The sequence below is a fragment of the Ascaphus truei genome, chromosome 2 (assembly GCF_040206685.1).
Source record: "Ascaphus truei isolate aAscTru1 chromosome 2, aAscTru1.hap1, whole genome shotgun sequence".
NCBI classification, from domain to species: Eukaryota; Metazoa; Chordata; class Amphibia; order Anura; family Ascaphidae; genus Ascaphus; species Ascaphus truei.
In genome coordinates this window covers 33,609,109-33,633,371 of record NC_134484.1, presented here as the reverse complement: position 1 = coordinate 33,633,371, position 24,263 = coordinate 33,609,109, and positions in this window count along the sequence as shown.

The window sequence follows — 24,263 nt, the reverse complement described above, 5'->3', positions numbered from 1 at the left end:
AATATAAAAGTCAAACGTCATTCCCTTAAAGGAACCAGGTATTTAAACCCCACATATACTATTAAAAAATGCATAAATTACACGGATTACATAAACTAGGATTAAAAACAAAGAATTAGTAATGCTCACTGATATATATAATCAAATAATACATGAACAACATAGAAACAGACTTATTATTACTTACAGAAAAAGAGAATGATGTGGAACCACTGTCTCTGATTACCAATTAATTGTATCATATAATTATGCCATATGCACCACATATTATTGCACATATGTGCCAAGATTATAAAGTCTATAGTGTAGTATCATACCAAATGCAATATAGCGGATACAATATATGCAAATAGAAGTCCATACAAACATTAGTAGTCAGATGGCAATACATAATTATGACTGTAATGGCAAAATACACCCCGACACTCCCCATCCGCTCAGACAGCCAGGAAGTGTTTGAGTTCCCACTCCTGGTTGATACCGAGCGGGTGAAGAGTGCGTAAGGTGTATATCCAGTACATTTCACGCCGATTAAGCTTGCCTTCCCTATCTCCTCCCCGTACGCCTTGGGAGATGTGTTCAAGGGCCATGAATGAAAAATTTGCAATACCACCCCCACTACATCTCGTGAAGTGTCGGGGTACAGTATGTGTATCATCTTTCTTTTTTATAAAGCGGATGTGTTCAGCGATACGGGTCTTCAAGGTTCTTTTTGTGCGGCCCACATACCGCATAGAGCACCCGCACTGTAACAAGTAAATAGTAAAGGTAGTGTTGCAATTGTGCACAAATGATGATAGCTTTATTGCACAGTCAAAAGAATTAACAAATAGATTCCTGGCAAGAGGGTATACACCAAAAAAATATCCAGGATGCGTTTGAATCAGCTGAGTCTATGGACAGATCAGTATTCTCTGTGAAGAAAAAGAAAAAAAGAAATAATGTATCTTTAACATATGGCGACGAATGCCCATTATTTATTAGCACATATAGCTGCCAGGCGCAAAATATACGCAATATAATTAACAAACATTGGGCTACATTAGCCTTGGATAAGGATTTAACACAATTTGTAAAGAATGGCCCTAAGTTTACATATCGTAAGGCTCAGACATGGGGGTCACATCTGTCTCCCAGTTTATTTCACACAACATCTAAGTATACAAATATACGGGGGATACCCAAAGGTTTTTACTCATGTGGGAATTGCTCGATGTGCAAGTATGCATGCAATACTAAGGTTATAAAATATGAGGATGACAAAAAGAGTCATGTTATAAAAACATTTTTGAATTGCAATACTACCTTTACTATCTACCTGTTGCAGTGCGGGTGCTCTATGCGGTATGTGGGCCGCACAAAAAGAACCTTGAAGACCCGTATCGCTGAACACGTCTGCTTTATAAAAAGGAAAGATGATACACATCCTGTACCCCGACACTTCACGAGATGTAGTGGGGGTGGTATTGCAAATTTTTCATTCATGGCCCTTGAACACATCTCCCAAGGCGTACGGGGAGGAGATAGGGAAGGCACGCTTAATCGGCGTGAAATGTACTGGATATACACCTTACGCACTCTTCACCCGCTCGGTATCAACCAGGAGTGGGAACTCAAACACTTCCTGGCTGTCTGAGCGGATGGGGAGTGTCGGGGTGTATTTTGCCATTACAGTCATAATTATGTATTGCCATCTGACTACTAATGTTTGTATGGACTTCTATTTGCATATATTGTATCCGCTATATTGCATTTGGTATGATACTACACTATAGACTTTATAATCTTGGCACATATGTGCAATAATATGTGGTGCATATGGCATAATTATATGATACAATTAATTGGTAATCAGAGACAGTGGTTCCACATCATTCTCTTTTTCTGTAAGTAATAATAAGTCTGTTTCTATGTTGTTCATGTATTATTTGATTATATATATCAGTGAGCATTACTAATTCTTTGTTTTTAATCCTAGTTTATGTAATCCGTGTAATTTATGCATTTTTTAATAGTATATGTGGGGTTTAAATACCTGGTTCCTTTAAGGGAATGACGTTTGACTTTTATATTACAGTTTAAAGGGAGGACCTTGCCAATTAGGGAGGTACCTATGACATGCGTCATTTCCTATATAAGTTCCGGTATTTGTGGGGATATTCACTCTTTGAAAAAGTCTTTCTACAGACGAAACGCGTCAGAGTGGTGCTTGTATGCTCACTGTAGCATTTAAATAAAGTTTTTTACTTTTTCAAGCGTTGGTTGTGTGGAGTGCTGTGACCACGGTTACCAATCCCCTCCCTACTTACGTCACTTCCGGATAGGAGCACACCGACACCACGAGGAAGCAAAGATGGCCACCGGAGCATTCTGAGCAGCTTGCAGACCGGGTATCGTGAGTAACGAATTACACACTTAAAGCCATATTTTTATCAGGCAGCTTTGAGGCTAAACGGCACCGGTTTTTGACTTACCTCGGGGTCTTTTCTTTGAAGAGGCTCCGCTGTATCTCTAAGGATTGACCAGCCCACTGCTTGTATCATCATTGCTTTTCCTCCATCAATACTGCATAAGTTATTATTTTAGTGGTGTCAGCTCCAAAATATATTGGAAGATTGCAGATTCTGTACCTTTCTGTGGTTTGGAGACTCGGTACTCCAAGGGTTAATACCCATATGTTCCCGTCATCTGATGTAGCTGCAGTTAGGAGGGGGGCGAGAATCTGGAGTAGCCCAGACAGGGGGCGCAGCAGGAAAAGTTTGTGCTCCCCTGGTCTAACAGATACAGTATCTAGCGAAATGTGATGACACATATCCGTTTCAACAAGGTTCCAATTTGCCATACACGCATGCCCAGTAATATGATGACATGCATATGCGTTTCAAAAGGTTCCAATTAGCCATGCACGCATGCGCAGAATTGTGATGACATGCATATGCATTTCAGAAAGGTTCCAATTTGAGAAACACTCATTCACGGAATACATATTTTACATTCGGAAGAAGAGGCAATGTTGTATTGTTCTATTATTATTTTTCCCTTTATTATCCTGTCCAATAAAAAATTGTTCATTCTTTAAATATAATTTTGTGTGTTCATGTTTTTATGGTTACAACAAGGTTACAATTTGAGAAATATATAATTAATTTGCGGAAAACATATTTCACATACTGTACGGCAGAAGAGGGTGGCGATGTTGAATTCTTGTATTTTTGGCTAAGGACAGAGGTTAGTAAAGAGCTGCTCACCTATTAAACCGGAGGTCCTTAAAAAGGTAGGTGCAATGGGGGTCAGTACATATGTGAGAGAGAGTGAACGAAGAAGTTTAAAGGTACCCCTATGGATGCACTCTATACCAGGCGTATATGTTTCTTAGGCTATAAGGTAAAATCCCTTATACCAGAAACTAAAAGGGAAAGCGGCGCAAAAAACAATAACGTTTTAATACATATTAAATTATTACACTCAAATGGATAAAATGGGTATGAACTAAACCCCTTGGAGGAGCGATAGGAGTCAGAATGGGGAATTGGGTATATCAATGTAGTCACTAATGTCTGAGATTAACCCCTTCCACTCCTGCGTATTATTAGAACATATGCTGCTCATGGGTTAAACACATATCTTATGCATATTCAGTAACCAGCGTCAAGCAAAGGAATGATAGGATAGCAGTGTCATATATAGTGGTATACAATATTTATCAGCGGTATCTAAGTACTTGTAAGTGTCGCTTTGTATACATATATATCACAGTCTATGCTAATGACGCAAAGGAATGATAATAGTGTCTTATATAGCAGTATACAATGTTTATCAGCGGTATCTAAATACTATTAAGTGTCGCTTTGTATACATATATAGCACAGTCTATGCTAATGACAAGATGTCAAATTGTTGAACCGTATCCGTTAATTCAATCATAGCCCTTCCCTCATAAGTGTGTGAATACACGGGTGGTGGCTGTAAGGCAAGCCAGTGTATAATAGATGCTGTTTAGTAACAGCTTCCCAGTGCCGTGCCAGAATCTAAATACACAGCTGCGCACCAGTCAGGCGGCTGTAGTGTTATAATCAACAGCGCTGTATGTTGGTAAAAGGCCAAAAGCTTCCGACACTGAGATGTGAGAGGGGAAGGGAGAGAGAGCAGGCTACGGCGAGCCCTTGAGCGGATAGAGAGAGGCATACGACCCGTTCTAGCGTCTGGTACAGTCCTCACGGTCGCTCCTTCGGTGACGTCAACCTCGTGACGTCAGCAACACTCGACACGTGTTTCGCGCATGTGACGCGCTTCTTCAGGGGGAGGAGTCTGCCCTTCCTATTCGGTAACTGGTGTTTATAGTGGAATGTGGACTCCTATTTGTCCGTGAATCCTTATGACGTTTGCCTATATGCTGCTAATAGCAGACTTAACCCTGTCTGATCGGGTTAGTATCTGGAAACTGATAGTTTCAGGACTGATAAAGATTATTTGTAATTATAAATTCCTCATATATTAAAGCTAAAATTCCCAAATGGCTGCACATAAGTCTGACGAAATATGTGATATGTTCAGTGGAAAACCTCATACGACATGGATATGTATAGGTGTAGGAATGCATGATCTAATTATAGAGATCCGCCCATAAGGTCAATACGGATCTTGATAGATTTAATATACTTGATAATGTTAGACTGGAGATCTTATAACAATATACTAAATATATCACAGTGGATTACTTGAAAGGTCACATGGTTAATAATTGTGGTGATCATTGTAGAAATGTGTACATGTAGGAGTGTGTGGCCCACTTACGGTGATCCGCCCCTAAGGTCAATACGGATCTTGGCTTGTCTTAAATGCTGTATACCAAAACCCCCAGATATAAGAAGATGGCTATATTGGGAACAGTAAGTGCACATGCTATCGGATGGATGTGTGTACTGGCGTATATATGTTTACCTCGTGCTCTTTTCATAAACGTAGGCAATACGGATCGATACGGATCTTAACTTGTCTATGATACTATATACCAATACCCCCCAATGTAGGAGAATGGCTGTATTGAGAGCAATAAATACACATTATATCAAATGGATATATGTACTGGCGTATATATATATATGCCTTGTACCGTTTATAGTTGGAAGTTAATAGTGAAACAGTAGTTGTTAGCATAGGTTTATCGTAAAAACGCGGAGTACATGAATCCCTCATTCAGTCCTGAGGGTGACTGGGTCTGGAGGAGGTATATCCACCGACATTCACGCTGCAGCAGGATTTTATCCCAGTCACCCCCTCGAGGACTGGGGGGTACATGTTCAATTGCTGAAAAGGTCATGGCTTGTTGGTTACCCTCATGGCATTCAGTGATGTGTCTAGCAATGGGTGTATCAACAAGATTTCTCACATTGCCCAGATGTTCCAGTACACGTACTTTGAATGGTCGGTGGGTTTTACCCACGTACCTCATTCCGCATGTACATGTCATCAAGTATATGATCCCGCAAGTCTGACAGTTCATGAAATCGTTTATGATGTAATTAGTTGTACCATTTCTGTTCATGAATGATTTGATACTCTGCATATAGGGACAAGCTTTGCATCTTGTGCATTTAAAGAAACCCTTTGGTTTGTCTCCTAACCAGGTTTTCTTAGATTCGGATTGAAAGTGACTACGTACATGTCGATCTTTCACATTTCTGCTACGTCTGCAGCACATACTTGGTGTTTTAGGAAGTATTTTCTCAAGGTCAGTATCCTCCAGCAGGATATGCCAGAACTGGTTCAAGATACGTCTCACTTCCTGCCATTGGCTGCTATATTTGCTGCTATATTTGGTGTTATCTTCGTGTGTTGCTTTATTTTGTACAAGTAGTTCTGTTCCCTTTTAGTTTCTGGTATAAGGGATTTTACCTTATAGCCTAAGAAACATATACGCCTGGTATAGAGTGCATCCATAGGGGTACCTTTGAACTTCTTCGTTCACTCTCTCTCACATTTTTTGCTAAGGAGCATGTATACTGTATGAACACATAACGTTCATAACGTTATTCTTTAAATTACAATTACACACACTTGAAGGACTGTACAGCAATTAAAGACACGTTGAATTGCAATTACAGTACATCTTGAAGACAACAACTCGCGATCGCCCACTTCAGTTTCTCAATGGAATTGCAGATAACGCTAAAATGCTATTTTCTGCACTCGATCAAAACACTACTAATCTTGCGTCTTAACGCGGGTATATCTCGAGAAATTAAGCTCCATCACCCGGTAAGCAAAGGGATCCAATGCGTCAAATGTTCGAATAACGGCCGCTGCATCTGCAGGATGTCTATTGCACAAAATAGTGATTTGGGCTTGATCAAGAATTCCCAAATCTCTACCTTCTTTCTACTAAACTTCTAATTCTGATAAATATTGTCTTATCTGATCACTTTTGAATAGGGCATAAGTAGCCCTATCATTGAGTATTCTTGATGCTTCCTCCAAGTCATATTCTCTTGTCATAATGACTGTAAAGTACTTCCTCCCTTGTGAGCTTATTTCACTGTAATTTCTTTGGGATCCTCTTGTTGTTTTAATAATACATATTCTTTCTGATGAAGATTAGATCTAGACTTATTATCTTTAGTGGAAAGTTTCTCAAAATCATCAAACACTAAACTATGAAAAATTAGCAAAACATTCCCCCTGTCATAATAATTGTAAAACTTTAATTTGTTTTTTAAAATGAGTATGTCTAAAATCTTCTGTTTCTATTTGAGTGTAAGCCAGGGGTTATTTTGTGGCTCCATATTCCTTTAAAAAAAATATATATTTTGCATGTTAAATTCGTTAGGAATTTGTTAGCATCAATAAACAACTTAAATGTATTATGTATTATGTGTTTATCTGAATCTTTTTGGGGGGGATTTTCTCGCTCCTCTAATATTGTAACAAGCTTGGTCGTACATGACAAGATTGCAGAAAAAGGATGCAGGATTAGAAAAAAGTGGATCCAAATTTCCACTTTGCACATTCCTTATTTGTGTTTAAAGAATTAAATTCATATGGATTGGGATACGTTTTAATGCTGAATTAGAGAGCGATTTTATTGAATCACACTACAGCACCCTGTAGTTATTCCCACCACAACATGAAGTATAAACCCAACAACCCCTCTCTCTCTGAACTGTAACTACAGTTCTATGCAATTCACAAACATCTTATTTCAATTGAACTTTTACGTCTCTATTATTTTATATGCACAAAAATATTGTGAAACAAATCAGTTAAAATATTTAAAAAAGTGAATTAATGCATGTCATTTTTTAATGCATTATAAAACTGTACAATTTTTTGTGCAAGATGTACAGTAGTGGAATCCTTGGCCACATTCTCCACCGAGATGTGAATTATAAGCTGTTATGTATTTTTGGTCATATTTAATTATTTGGTTAATATCAGAAGGAAAAAAACAGTTTTAGTGCTGCGTGAACAAATTATTCCATGACTATTGAGTGAAATATCATATCTCTTTATATCATTGAATGATTTAAGTTTAAATATATCTGGAGAAATTAAGGAAAAATATTTGTTTTTGTTTCAATTCCCAGTTGTTTAATCATTGTCGAGAGTAATAAATATTTATCTTCAATGGCGATTGGCAATAAAATCATGTCTTTAGGCAATGTCAGTAATTAGAAAGTAGTTAGACTGTCCACAGACAGAACCAATGTAGAATTTTTTTAAGTACCACACAGTTTTTCAATGCAGACAATTTCGATTTTTAAAAGCAAGATAGCTGAGGCCACAGACATAGTGCGCGCCTGTCGCCTGAGTGGTGCCTTGTGGCACTTGATTTTTCATGCGACGGAGAGGCATGGCCATGATGTCACCAGGCTGGTTCGCTCTCATTGGTGGAAACGCTCACGTTACGTGGCCGTGATGTGGTAATCGCACGAAACATCAAATTTTTTTGCCGGTTCAAAATCCTGCCGCGCTTGTGCACGCATCACATATCATAAAGCATGGCTGGACTGGTGCACGTACATGAATTTGTCCGTGCTGCACGCACAATTGCGCACGTCGTTGCATGCACTATATCCGAGGCCTAATAGTGTAGATTTTTTATGTTTTTAGCTCTATATTGCTACAAAAGAAGGCATTTTTTATTTTACCATTTCTGCAAAAATATATTTTGGATACAAGTTGGAAAAAAAAAAGAGACGAAAACAGAACTGTGAAAAATAACATTTATTACAGTATATGAAACATAAACAGAAGTGAGTTTCCCCAAAACATAAAACCCCAGAGCGGGTACAATAAATAAACCAAAGTGATGTGTTTAACAGAGCTTATGGAGAAGAGGATGGAAGAGACATCACAAGGTTCTCGAGGGAAAGACCGGACTCGTCGTCAATTTGTGTGTGCTGGAAGCCTCAACAAAAGTCTCTGTTACTGTCAGAAACAAATCAGGTGAGGTTAATGAAAATTATGAAATAGCAGGGAGCAAAGGTGACACTGAAATCAGAGTTTCAAAGAAACAGTTCCCAAAAAATCTCAAATCAATGCTACTACCTGCAAACTCTAAAACAGGCCTATTTTTCACAGCAACCTGTTCCACAGTCACACCCTGAACATGCGCAGGAGCAGACGGTTTCGGAAGCAAGCATGTTCAAACCGGCCCAGTACTACGCATTCTGTACTCTGGCTCCTGGTACCAACAGGAATAGTTGCTGGTACATCAACCACTGCTAAGGCTCTTCTGCCCGCACTGCCAACTGAGCCTAAAACACTTGTTGAATCTGACCTCAGTCTCACAGGAAAGGCATAGTGATGTTGAGAGACCATCCTGTCCTTGGTGCCAAGGCTGCCATTCATAATAATATTTTTTTTTTAAAATGGAATAAATGCAAAAATAAGAAAATAATATATATATCATTTTTTTTTGCTTTTTACAGGTATATATTTTATTTCAAATAGTTTTTATTCGTTTGCCGCATAGTACAGATCAGACATTGGAGCTCCAACAATACTACCGAGCGAACATTCTTATACATTGAGTAGCAATAATATCAATGGAATACTATAAAATAATCATACAAACACTCTTAGCTATGTACTTAGCTTCTTGTTATGATTAAGTTGCAGATGATTAGACATTAAATTCACTTTAATACAGTTACTGTTGGAGGCTAGGTTCTATCAGGGTGATTTATACACTATATTGCGGGGTAATAAGAACAAAGAAGAAGAACACAGGAAGAAAGAGGAGAGAGGACAACCAAGAAGGACGTAGGGAGGAGGTGGAGGGAGGGGGGGGAGGAAAGGGGACCTCCTCCTCCCCACGACTGTTTCGATTTTCTGTATGACCGTTTTGTATTACATTTAGTGCCCCAGCCAAGGATCCCATGTTTTATAAATTTCAGCTGTAGAGTATCTTTGGAACGCAGTAATTTTTCCCCCCGCATCACCTCGGTTATTCTTTTTTCTACAGTTCACCTAGAGGGGGGCAATCTGCTTCCAGGAAACCCCCACGGCGCATCTAGCCGCCGTCAGTATAAATGGTACTAGCCTCGTCATAGGACGGCTGATATCTGCAAATGGTTTTGCCAGAAGAAAAGTGAAAGGGTCTATGGGCATTGAAAGATCTGTTACATCTTTAATAATAGTTTGGTTCGTGGTCCAATATTTCCGAATCGCTGGACATGACCACCAAATGTGTATGTATTTATGTCTTTATTTATATAGCACCATTAATGTACATAGCGCTGACATACCATGTCACCTCTTTGTCCACATCCCTTCCAGCACAGGTCTGATGTTGCCGGGTGGATCGGCTTCAGACGACTTGGGCTGAGAAACAAGTGATATAGAATTTGTAAATATTTTCTTTGATAGTTGTACAAATAGAGGTCTTTGCGGCAAACTCCCAAAATCTTCCCAGTCATCTCTATCGATTTCCAGATTTACTGTAGAACGACTGCCATTTGAGCATATACTGTAGTTGTGATCAGGGGTGTCCCCTGCGGCCTCCATACCTACATATATTTATGTGATCAGGCCTTTATGGTAAGTACCTCGTCTACAAAATACTTCCAAATTTGAGAGAGGGGGTGATTCTAATTTTGGGGACATTTTTTTCAGATAGTGCCGAATCTATAAGTATTTAAACATTGAGAGATCTGGGATCTTATATCTGGTTTGTAGCTCCTGAAAACGAAGGACTTTCCCGTTATGTAATAAGTCGGCAATTGTCTTAATATTTTAAACTTTGAATTGATCAAATTGTTTGGTAGAAAATACAATTTTAAAAGATTAGAACAAAACAAAACACTTTTTTGAGTGTTGTGTGTTCCACTCTGTCTCTGTATATTTCTCTCTTTCTCACACTCCCTGCTGCTGTTTCACCCTTTCCTCTCTCAAATGGTTCTGCAGATAGGTGGGCATGGATGGGGGCCACGTTGCATAATGTAGCTACGTTTTTGATTTTTACTGATGGCTTAATCTGCCCGCTGGTTTAAAAAAAGTCCTACTGTGGATTAATCCGTCGTACTTTTTTCTTACAAAGCGATGAAAGATTAGAAATAAACACATTCCATGGAATGGATTTATGTTAAGCTTGACATGGGGTTATTTTAAATCCCCATAATCGAGCCATGTATGGAGATTTTAAATAATCCGTGCAAATTGAAGCTGGAACAATTCCTCTGCAGATTTTGAATGGAGATCCCGGGAAATTAAGGAAAACAGATTTGGACTGATTTGCCCATCTCTACATGTGGCACACAGATAATAGCAGCAGTATCTTATCTCTTTAGCCCAGATTACCAAAACTGTGCTACAGTACGCTTTAGAACAGCTTTACGCTTATTCATATGAATTGGACCTCTGGCATGCTAAAGCTTAGCATCCTTTTTGTGGATCTAGGCTATTGAATGTACAAGCCAGAAATGGTCTTGTGGTTTAACATTAAGATCACATTCACCAGTCAGGGTTAAAATCAAGTTTGGAAAATAGCACACAGATAATAGCAACTCTATCTTATCTCTATTTGACTGCAACAGACAAGAATTGTCTGGAGGTTTAACTACAGCATCATATTCACCAGTTTGGGATACAAATTAAGTTTGGCAATGGGCACACTTATAACAAGTGTACTGTATACGGGGCTAGCAGACCATAGTACCATCTTGCCTCTGGGGTAATTTACTAGACACATATTTATTTTTTGTTTAACTTACCAAAAATAAAAACTGACTGTATCTGTATGCTGTGACAGTGATTCAATGCATCAGTTGGTTTTGCTCACACTGCTAGAGCTGTTGTTCTTAATAACAGAGGTTGTGTGGGTTCTGTACCTGTTAGGTCTGACACCATACCCCATTCCTAATAATGTGGCTTAGACTTGTTAACAAAAAACACTTTGTGCGCTGTGGCCTGGCTGCAAGAAGCCAATAGAATCCAATCCAGCATTTTGCAGAGTTTTCTTTATTTTAGTTTCAATTCTGTATGTGCCTGGCAAATAGACCAGTGAATATTTTTGCCCCTGGCCATGGTGGAGCTATTTAAAAGCTCAAGACAAGATAGGCTTGTGGAACTTTTTTTAATTTGAAATTGTGCTGCCAGTTGTAGGAGTGAAGAGCTTGTTCAGTTTGGTGGGTAGCTTGCCCAGAAAGTATTTGAAGGCATGAAAGGAAAAATCAGCTTTGCGCCTAGACTTAAGTGATGGCCAATTTAGTTCTTTGAGCATTTCACAGTGATGTGTGTTGTAGTTATATTGCAACTGCTAGACAGAGCTAATAGCGCTAAACAATGAAAATCAATGAAAAACGCCCGCGGCGCCTAAAATGGCCGGAACACGGCCTCATCTGCACGCAAGTTTAAATTTCGCGCCGAAACTGCCGCAGGAGGCTAAAGGTGGCCGCCACTGTAGTGACAGGGCTAAGATGATAATAGATTTGGTTCTGATCTGTAGCGCCATCATTGGCAGCTTTAGAAATTTAGCCTTGATCCCAAATACCATTTTTACAGTTTTGCTTGTGTTTAAAAACTTTTTTTTTTGGGAACTCTAGTTTTCAAGTCTCGAAAAAAAAGTATGTGTCCAAGGTCAGAGAGGAAAGGGCTGTGTGCATATAAGATTATGTCATCCACATACATGTGCATTGAAGCTCCCTTACAAGCTATAGGTACAGTAGATAATTGATGAAGACTAAAAAGAGTAGGGGCCCCTGAACAGAGCCTTTCAGGACACCCCAGTTGATATCCAAGGGGTTGGAGTTAGAACCTGAGATAGACACATGTTGAGATCTACCTTATAGGTAGGAGTGAAACCAGTTTAAAGTATGTTCCCCTATTTTAGAGCACTGAAGTTTGTTTAGCAAGCTAACAGGATCAACAGCATCAAAAGCCTTTGCAAAATCTAGGAATATTGCACAAGTGAGTGGTCTCAGTTCCATTCCACATTGGATCTCATTGCAAAATTTTTGGAAGGTAGTTACTGTGGAGTATTTTGGGTTAAAGCCAGATTGGAGTTGGCTAAGAAAATGTGTCTTGGTATAGTAATTGCTTAATTGGGAGTGGACATATTTTCCATGACTTGGGATAGTATTGGGAGAAGAGAGATTGGCCTGCAGTTTGAAACAGTGTTTTTGTCCCCACTTTTGAAGATTGGGACAACTCTGGCAGTTTTCAAGGTCTTAGGGATATGGCCTGCAGACAAAATAGAGTTGGTTAGGGAAGCAAGTGGTATGGCAATTGCTGGGACACCGAGTCATAATGTAGGAACTTTTATTGCAGTAGGTAAGGTCCACATTGGCTATTTAGTTTTAATTTGAGGAGCACTTGTGTAATCTCCTCTTCAGATACTGAGACAAATTGAACATTTTGGGCAGTGTTGAGACAGAGCTTCATGTTTGTAGTTCAGGTTGTGCTTTGCTAATAGGGAAGTAGAACACCGCACAGTATTCGTTGAATGTGTTTGCAATGTCAGTGGGATTTGTCAGAGTAATATCATCCTTTGATTTTAGATGGTTGTTGATGGCTAGAAATCTGCAATATATTGTTGATGACCATCCAAAAGTTAGCTGGGTTTGATGTACAGTATTCTGGTGAAGATTGTCAGAGTTATAATGGGCCGTTGTGTGTATTGTTTACCTTGTGCATGTATTCCACAGACAACTGTAGTTATTAAGATCCTTGGTAGTGTCAGTTGCTTTGTAGCTTTTCCACAAGGCATCCCTAAAATGGTAAAGCGCAACATGGTCGGTAGTAACCCATGGAAAATGGAACCCCCATACTCTTATTCTGTATGGTGGAGTATGGGTATCACAGTGTTTTATGAACTCTGTGCGGAAATAATAAAGTGCAGAATCGGGGTCAGGTGCCAAATCAATTCTGTACAAAGAGCAATTGGTAAGATCAGCCAGAAACTGTTGTTGGTTAAAGTTTCTAAATGTTCACGTGAGTAGAACTTTAGGGCTTGATTTGGGTGATCAATGTTACGCTGGTACTGCCCGCAGACCAGACCCGTCCCTTCTACTGAGGTGAGGAACGTATATGGGCACGCACCCGCAGCAAAAGGAGCGTGTCCGGAGTGTGGTGATTTTGGCGTTGCCAGGCCAGGTGACGTTTAGCTAGCAATACTTGCCGGTACCGGTGTAGAAGTGCCATCGTCGTTGCCATTTTAGCCAAGGTCAGGGATTAGAGAATTCCGGAAGGTCGTTGTCCAAGCAGGGGTCGAGAGCCAGAGAAGGACCTCCGCCAAGCCAAGTCGTAACCTGAGTGAATGAGAGAGAGAATGCCAGAATAGTGATCCTAGTGGAAACTATGTCGAGCAATGACTGAATGGCAGGACAGGCAATATAAAGCGTGGCTGACCAATAGGAAGAGGAGGCAGGCCTGGAGGAGTGCATGGAGCTGTCCTGGATAGGCTGTCCAAAGGAGGATACAGGTGAGCAGTCTTTATGCCTGATTGATCCTTGTGTGTGTGTTGGGGGCGGAGCCTCACTGCAGGAGCAGTGAATAAATTAAGAGAGTCCTGCGTGTGCTCTGTAACAGAGACGGGCGCGCGCTCGTAAACGGTAGCAGCCGCATGAGAGAGGGAAGATCCCGCAGGAGCGCGAGAATGCAGAGGACGGCGGGGAACCCCCAGAGCCGCCGGAGGTAAGTGACGCCAGCGAGGAGCGCGCGCCACGGCAGCGGGGGTTAATGAAGGTGAGGAGGGACCAGGGCGCGGGTGCCGCGATCCCAGAGTCCTCACAATCTGATTTTCTTTACACAGTACACTATTGCATGGTCACTGAAAATGGGAGTTACTGTAGGAAACAACAGAATTGGATTCTGTTGGGACTAGAGGATAGATTCCAGTTTAGCAAGGAATGGTTGTGAGATTTTAGGTTTATCCGTGTGGGTTGGGAAATTAGTTGGGTTAGGTTTAGTGACTTGAGTTGTGTCTGGATTTTGTTGTTTTTATGGTCATACCAATTGATGTTGAAATCCCCAAACTAACAGCTCACACTTCCCATTCAGAAAGGAAATTGAGACAAGAAACTGAGTGACATCAGTCAGGAATTGTAGTGAGGCTTTAGGGGGGCAGCAGATGCCAGCAAAAAGAATGGGCTCAGAGAAAGGGAGGCAAAGTTTGCCAACCAGGATTTCAAAGGAGGGTGGGCTTGGGGGACAATTTAGCAGCATAAATTGTAAGGAATCTTCAATATAAAGTAACACCTCTGCTCCTCTCTTTAACCTACAGTAGCTTTCCTAGATATAGAGCATCCGTGAATGCCAATATTTGCATAATGGGTTTTAGGAGTTATCCTTGTTTCTGTGAAAATTATGGCTGTGGGTTTATTCATAAGCCACCATACTGTACCCTTAGATCATCAAGTTTGGGCAACAAGCTACTGTATAGATATTAATATGGGCGACAGATAGTCCTTTTTGGAACTTGAAAGGGTTATTCTCAAGGGCATTGGACATAGTTGGAAAGGGAGGGCCTGGGTTCAGTTAAATATCCCCTGCAAGAGAATAACAGTATAAATAAACATCTGGGTAATGGTTTGCAGGCTGTAAGTTTGTGATGTTTGCCATTTGAATGATTGTGCTTGGTGTACCGGTTTTCGGAGCTCTCCATCAACATTCAGTAGATAGTGTATGGCTTTGAGTGGTCCAAGGTGTATGATGATATTGGATGTGGGCCTGGAAGGCGGAGTTTGTAGTGGATAGAGAGAGTAACATTTCCTTGAGGCCATAGTAAATAGCAGACTTGAGGTAAGTAACAGGTTCATTATTACAATGTTAGGTATCTTTGTATGAATCTGTGGTAATTCCATATTGTGAGTGTATTGAGCAAACAGCAGAAGTGTGCCTTTTACCTGCCGCTGAAAGTGTGCAGCATTTGCAATACTAGGGTCTGTTCAGGGATTGCAGAGGGATTTGGGGGATGGGAGATGCAGTTGTGTGCAGACAAGTGTTGGGAGAGACTGTAGTAAATAAAATGTACAGGGGGTTTAATTGTGCAGGCTAACTAGCATGGAATAATATTGTACTGTGGTCAAACAAGCTCACCGTTTTCTGCTTTGTAACATCCTTGTGTAGAAGAATTTGCTGAAGGATCCAATTCCCAGTTCACCTCTTGTCCAACTACATATTTAGTTAAAGATTCTTACTACAGTCTAACTACATATTCACTTACAGATTCTCACTTTAAGATGCTATGCTATCCCTGCTATGCATCAGTTGACTGCTTTGAAATTTCAATATTTAAACAGTCACATGACTTCACCCCCCAAAAAGATCTGCCTGTTACTGGCTGGCCAATTAACAGATAATGCAATTAACAATCAAGTTTTCTTACCCTACTATACCCGAGATCACAAATACTCAAAGGAGCAATCCATGCAATATCTTATATGTGTTTAAAAAAAAAAATCAGTTCTATAATATTAGATTATACTTTCTGCATATTTGTTTTTAAATTCCTCTCTTAAGGCCAATTTTAATGAGTTTTAATATGCTGAGGATCGATTGATTTCTATAGCAGGTTTAAGCCCACCTTCCCAGCACTGCAAGTTCTTTGCAACCCTTTCCTATTTGTGATAATTTGTTGCAAATGTTCACAGCAGTTTGAGCTGCACACTGTAACAATGGTTCAATGTTACCTCAGTAATATCAGGATACAGTGTAGCTGCTGAGTTGCACTGACAGAAGAATTGATTGAAACTGAAAGGTGGTGATTACGTGAGCCCTGGGAAGCAGGATCTTTTCTGATCGATCGCAGGATAATGAATCGATCGGCAGCTTAGGAAATTCATTTCAATCAAGGTAATCAAAGGCTGCATATATGAAAAAAAAATATATTATTTTATAAGTGCCACGTGGACTGCCTCTTTAAAGGATGTATTTAGTATTACCAATTAAGGCAAACGAAGCAGCCTTACAATATCACTGTTTTACGGGAATAAATATTTGCTGCAGTATTATTATTCAAATAAATTCCAATTATTATTCATGAAATAGTCATTGTTTTTTTTTTTCATTTATATTTTTGAATATGAAGTCCATGAAGGATCAGCTGAAAGCTATTTTTCTTGGTCCATTGAACAAGTGTCATTTTGGTTAATGTTTCCAATCTCCAGGCTGTACTTCGTTATGAGGGATGTTTTAACACCGAAAAGAAAGTCATGCAAATTGATCTTTGGAGTATAACTGATTAATAAAGCAAAACATGTTTCATCAAATGCTTAATTTAGAAAACAGCTTTCATTTAGAGATGTGCATAACTACTAAATATTGGACTTTCGCTGCTTGTGAAACTTTATACGAAACATCAACATCAACTGAAGCTTTAAGCATATTCTCAATAGTTATCAACATACCTGTTTAGTTTGGCAATACATTGACAAATTATTGGCAAATGTTGATGTTTCGTATAAAGTTTCACAAGCAGCGAAAGTCCAATATGTACAGTATAACTTTGCATCATAATTTAACGGGTTGTGTCAGCTCATCATTTTTCTATTGTAATTTGTCACTTGTCTGTGACTGTTATTAATATGTCAATAACAAATTGAGATTTTGTTCCGTCAGATTACTCTGTTCATCCGATAGATATTCTTGCTGGAACTTGTGTAACATTTATTACATGCCGTCAATCAGAAGTGAGAGCAGATTAACTTTTTAAAAAGTGTCAAATGAGGGAAATATTGTGCTCTAATATATAAAGTAATCATCTTACTGTATGTAAAGAAAATACTTGCAAAATGGTAAATACATGCATGAATAAAAATATTATTGACAATGGCAGCTTCAATAATCTATTATACTAAAAAATAAATGATGCTTATTTACCCATGGCCTGCTTTATCATCACAAAGATCTTCACAGAGAAGGGTCATAATAAGGTACCACTGAATATTGCACTTATTATGTATTTATACAAAATCATAACATTACATACTGCACTGTATATATTTTATTTTGTGTTACTTGTTACCGTACAGTACAGTATGTGCAATCCATTATTGTTCCTTCATTATGATTGCTTCTAATTTGCTGCAAAAAAGAAACCTTTCCACACAATCTTCTAAGTATAATACATTTTTATGTTCATGTTACCTTACGTGAAACATTTTTACCTACATCGGCCATCACACTGTAGGTAGCATATTTATATTTGTGCAGGTATGTTCTGTGCAATTGTCACTAAAGGATCTCTGAACACTCAATTAGTCAATACACAGGTTGGGCCACCGACAGGGGGGTAGAGTTGGGACAGTGTCCCAGGCCCAGAGGCTGGAAGATCAACTTCTGCGACCAACTGCTGACCTTTATTTGCCGGCTCTTCTGAGCTGCTGCCTGCCTCTTCCAATGCCGTCCTCTCTCTCCCGCCAGTACGTGCCGGAAGCTGGGTGGAGCTGGAAGTCAGTCCCAGCATTTGGCACACACCGGTGGGAGAGAGAGGCAGGCCCTGCGTGGGAAGAGACAGGAAGCAGCAGCAAGGAGCTGCTATCAAAGGTAAGTGGTAATTGTATTTGTGGGGGTGGTGGTGGTAATTGTATTTGGGGGGGGTTGTAATTGCATTTAAGGGGGTAGGGGTAATTGTATCTGGGGTAGTGATTATTGTTTCTGGGGGTGGGTTATTGCACCTGGGGGTGGGGTGGTAGTGTTGCTTGTATCTGGGGGGTGTAGTGGTGTTTATATCTTATGGGGGGCTATGTCTTGGAGGGTGTGTAATGCTGTTTGTATTCTGGGGGTAGTGGTGTTTGTATCGGGGGGTAATGATGTCTGTTTTTGGGGGGTAATGGTATTGTATTTGGGGGGTGCGTAGTGGTTTCTGGATTTGGGGGGGTAGTGTTATTTTGTATTTTGAGGTGTGGTGTATATTGGGGGTTGTAATTATAGTGTGGGAGGATTGTATTGGTATTGGGGAGAATTGTGTGTGTGGCCAGAAGAGGAGCGGGAAACAAGTGTGAGGAGGGGGGACTGAGGGAGCGGAATTGAGTGAGAGGAGGTAATTAAATGAGAGGAGAGAGGGTGTGTAAGAGAAGGAGGGGAGACTGATTGAGGAAGAGAGGGCTTGCCAGTCCGCTGGCACAGGAGGGTGGGAGAAACTCTAGTTCTGGGTCCCAGGAAATCTGTCGGCAGCCCTGTACACAGTTCAGTGGATAGTTGTGAAATTCTGGCATACCAGCTCTGGAAACACTTCAAGTAACTTAGTAATTCCCCCAGTAATTAGAGGGTAATATCTCTATTTTACCAGTCATTCACATTAGGCATTCTCAGACACAACAGTTCGCAGTCACATCTGAAATACGTAACGGGCAGAATGTCACTGAAGTGGATTAGAACCACCAATATCATAGGCTCTATGTAAAGTAAATATCAGGTACAGGCAAGACAGAAGACATCTTTCCCAGGGCCCAGGACTAAAGTTTCTACTGCCACCCCCCACCCCCCAGTGTCATCAGCCTTGTGAGGCGCCCTCTATCTCTCACACCCACATCTGTCCCTTGCCTCTTAGCCTCTCCCTACCCCTTTTCCCCCACCTGTCTCTCTCCCTCATGCCCTTGCATCTCCCACACCTCCACCTCTCTCTCCTTCTCTTTCCCACACCCCTACCTCTCCTCCCTCCCCCAAAACAAATAATACCCCCCCCCCATACAAATAATATTTCCACAATAGACATAATAACCCTCCCATCCATACATAACCCTTTTTTACCTTACCTTAAGGGGAGGCCTCCGGTGCTGCTCGGATTAATTGGGCCGAACTTCTGGGTGGGCTCAACTTCTGGCATGTGTGTGATGGTGGGGCCTACATAGTGGTTTAGGCCGCAGCACAGGAAAAAGGCCCACTGTAGGGAGGGAGAGCTGGGGCCAGCCAGCTAGGCCTCCTGCAGTTACCAGGCCTGAGACAGCGTCCCAGCTCTACCCCCTGTCATCGGCCCTGGGTTGAGCTAGTGGTCTAAACACAATGAATGGCACAAATGAAAGGCTAATACTATACTTATAGTTATAATATACTATAACCTTGCCCTTCTGCAGCTTCCTTCTGCTGCTGCCACCATTGCTGTACTGTGTTGTTTAGGGCATTTTCAAGGAGTCACCTCTTCTGGGATTTGAGCTTTATACTGCCCTCCTCACTGGAGTCGGCTTCTCTCTTTCCTCCTCTTTCATGACACTATGATATACAAAATATCTCAAGAGCAAGGGCAGGAATATCTGCAAGGCATGGTTGCTGCTGACATTCGTGTGCTTAAAAGGTTAATTAAAACAGATGAAAATATACAAATGCAGTGCTATCTAAGTTCTTGTTGGGCAAGCTGCTGATGAATGGATCCCAACTGCAGCCTGATCGCAGCTACCCCACGCCCAAAAGCCTAGTAATGCTGGTTGTCTTGAAGGGATTAATGTAGCAGGGTCCCTGCTTCTCAATGGGACTCCCGCTGCATTATCCTACCAGGTCACCACCAGCCTAAGAGCTGCGCAGAGAGATCAAAGAGAAGCAGTCCCTCTGTGTCTCTCCCACACAGCTCTTACAGCAGATCGCACTATTTGTATTATTATTTTTAGTACATAGGATTGAAGCAGGGGATCTCCGGAGCTAAACAGCAGTAATTTCAGGTTCGGGGATCCCTGCTTCCCATGGTACTGGCCTCTGTATATAACTAAGATCAAGCTTATTGGGCTACTGAGTTTTGAGTAATTACAAATTAGATGCCGCTGTATTTTGTACATTGATTGTACCATGCAATAATTTCTATGGACACCTGGTATTTCGGCAAAGCCTTTCTGTTTGCTACAAGGCGTTATTTAATGTGTGCCGACAGCTTCCAAACGTGACCCCTGACAAAGCGTGTAGTGTACAGTAGTGCAAAACGCATAGAGGTCACGTGAGGCTTTCTGGCAAACTCTCTCATTGGCTGGTGGAGAGTACCCAGGAACTTTGGGCTGGCGTTCCATCAGCTGTCGAAGATTGCGGTATGGACACAACAACAGCAGATCATGGCAGTAGCCATGCTTCCACTATCTGGTTAGCACATCCCCCTTTGTGTTTTTTTTTATTGTATTGTACTATTCACTTTATGTTTTACTATAAGTATTTAGTTGATTGTTTTAGTACACATCACCTATATGTTTTATTGTCATAAAACATTATTGTTTGTGTGTCATTGTGTTTTTAACTGTTTTATTATTGGTATTTTTTATTTCAAGATCACAGTATTTACCATTTACCATTTCGCTCTCAAATCACACTTTCCTCCTTTTCCACATGCACAATATACAGTACGCTAAGAGAGAGAGCAAACCCCGCATCCACAAGAGTGATAAGGGTAACTAAATACTGACTGCAATAATATAGATACTTAATAGAGTAGTATGTCAGTGGTGCTACATGGGCCTAGTAATGTCTAAACAAAAGAAGAGAAAGGAGCCCAAAATTATAGCACTCTAGTATACCATATGAATTTACAAAAATACACAATTTATTTATTAACTGTCACAGAACAAATGTAAAAGAAAGCATAGAATATTTAAAATCAGGCTTAGATCCCCTGTACGTAAAACATAGCAATCGCTCGCTAGCATGCAAATCAATTAAGACACAATACAGTATCTCAAATGAGAAAATCACAACCATATAGGGTCTCAAGCAAAGGGGGAGGTTATACTACAGATTTAACTCATAGCTGCAGTATGGAGGAAATAGCTATAACCAACATATCAAATCACCCACTACACAATTCACGGGAAATGATATATACAGTAGTCCCTGGAAGGCTGAACACAGCTATACAACAATCAAAGCTGTGGGTGAAGGACTAGGTTAAGCACACTCCAGAAACTATCTAACATGAAACACATTCCACCTAAGCATAAAAAACACAGTGTCAATGAAAAGGCATGGAGCAACTGCTCAAAGTATAATTACGTGTCCCTAAGAGGGGACAGACCAGGGGATCCTGCCTACAGCACCCACTCCACAATATACAGTACATGCACAACTATTATACACTCTTGGACTCCAAAAAATAATTGTAGATCAGTATTGCTTGACTTGTGGAAGAAAGCATTTCTCTTCAAAATGTATATTTTCTGTGTCCCAATACAACAGATACTATCTGCTATTGAATTCCCCACTTTTTATGCAAGTCCCTGAGAATTAAAAACATTCCAGAAAACAAAATGACCCATGAGTCTATAATGTATTCATTTCCACAGCCTTCTTATCAGATTATTGTCTTAAGCGTATCACAGGTCAATACATCTGCAGTATTTTATTAACCCGATCTAATTCAACAAGTTATTTTTTCAGTGCTGTACGCTTAAGTCTTAATGTATTTTCCCCTATTCACTTATCATCATAATGTATTTTCACTTTTTTCCCATTTACAGAAATAGGTTCTTTGTATTATGAATGACATTGATCAACGAGTTTGTCATTGTTAATGCATTCATAATGCCCATATCATAAGTGACAGGTTGTTACAATGTTACAGTACTGTTTAATGTAATTGTCACATGCTTGTTTGAAGTCACATTCTGCTCATCAAAAATGTATCCATTAAAATAAAATAAAAGTTCTCAATGATGTCTTCATATCTGCTTTGCTTGACATAAGTTTGAGAAGGTTTAGTATTCAGAAGCTACTGTAATTTGTAATCATACAGTATGACTTATCGGTTGAAGATCTAAATCCTTTTGTAGTTTTACCATAAAAATATGTTTTATTTTCACATATTTACTATCCTAGCTTTATTCATGCATTTTACACCTCCGTTTTTTACGCTTGTTCTAATAAAATATTTTTTTTATTCTTCACCTGACCCACTCTCTTTGGCTGTGCACCATTATCTGTTTTTTTTGGTTTGGTTTTGTTATTCATGCATGACATTGTTGCATGGGAATTATGAGTATATTAGGTGTGTGTGGGTGTGTGTATGTGTGTGTGTGTGTGTGTGTGTGTGTGTGTGTGTGTGTGTGTGTGTGTGTGTGTGTGTGTGTGTGTGTGTGTGTGTGTGTGTGTGTGTGTGTGTGTGTGTGTGTGTGTGTGTGTGTGTGTGTGTCTGTGTGTCCAATAAAGAATATCCCATGTCTTAGACAGGTCTGCAACCATACCCTGCCTTTCAACCATTATCACCTACAATACAGTGCTTCCTCCTCAGCAAGGGATTCTGGGAAATGACACCCACCTTAACTTTAAATGTATATGGTAAACCTACCCGGCCTAGAAATATTGCAAAGCAAATATAGCCTGGAGCTCCCGTGGCTCCTGGAGACCCCCCTCCCCTTGGTGAGCTCTTTTGCGGGTGCCGAAAACCCCGACGGCTACTTCCAAGGGTGGGGGCTGGAGCAGGGAGCAGCGCGGCTTTTCCTGCCTGCGGCCGGTTGCCGGGGACGCGATCGGGCCGTTGCTAAAGCCGCGATCGCGTCTCTAAGGTCCCGGCGGCCGCACGAGCAGGGCGCCGCCATTAGGATGCAGGTTGCGCATGCGCAGGGACGCGTAGGCGCAGGGAAAGCCCCGAGAGTAGGGATAGCTCGCGCAAGAGCTCAGAGAAGGGGCAGGCAGCCCGGGAAAGCTTGCGCACGCGCAGGGCAGGGGAGAGAAAGCCCGCGAACCCCTAGCCTACCAGGGAAGGCTCTGAGCTGGGACTACATATCCCATGAGCCTCTGTATGCCCCACGTGACACCAGGGAGCCAATAGGGCTTAGGGAGCTCCTGGGGAAAGAGATACATTTGGCGGGCTTACAGCAGTCAGAGCCAGCAGTCAGAGTGAGCAGGCAGAACACGTTAGCTGGCAGTCAGAAAAGTCAGAGAAGTGAGAGACCGGAGCAGCCCAAGGAAGGAGGTAGGGTACAGGAGTGGTGGACTCGCTGTACTAGGCCAGCACCCCCTGGGCTGAGGTAGCTTAGACTCTGAGATAGAGAGAGAGAGTGTTGCCAGGAATTACTCCAGAGAGAGGGACCCTGCCACTCAGGTTAACCAGTTGGAGCAGGGGATAGAGAGGGAAGGCAGGGCGCGGGGAGCGAGTACAGCTCCTGCGGCCCTATAGGAACCCACACCCCAGATAGGCCCCAACTCCCCAAGGTAGTGGGATAATTTCTGAGGGAGGCCCAAGATAGGGACGCTGCCCTTAGTTTAGAGTGCTGCCTTGTCAGGGCTGACAGGCAGGCACCTAGTTGACAGCACGTTGGCTGTCAGCATTAGTGAGGCTGTAGGGACGTGGGTAGTTAGGGGAGTGGGACAGGTCCTAACCCCTTCAGGCCCATAGGAGTTTCCCAAGCCACCTCAGGTTGCTGCACCATAGGGATGGCCTATAGTGTAGCACGTGCCCCTTAGGAAGGTAGGGACACAGTGAAGGTGGCTGTTCCGTGAAGCGGTTGGACCCACGTTGGGGTCCACAGAGACTGTTCCGGAATGGGACCGCTCGAACGGTCCACGTGCAAGGAGGATCAGAAGGAGGCATCGCCCGACTGATCCTTTGCAAAGCCAGTTGCTGACTCGAGTACCGGAGTGCTGCGGCAGGTCTCTGAATCATAAGTGCACCACCGGGCCCTTAGCTTAACTGTTACTGCGCAGTCACCCATTGACTCTCTGCAAGAGTGCGGGACATTGGGTGGGGTTTCTCTGGACACTGGGTGGGTTCACTTGGTGTTGGGGAAGCGTCCTGCGTAACGCAGTAGCTGTCTCCTCTAGAGAGGGACACAGGTTAGGTTATATCAATGTTATGCATGTGTTTGGTATTACATGTTAGTAAAGTCCTTAGTTGTTATCATCATTGTGTATGTGTT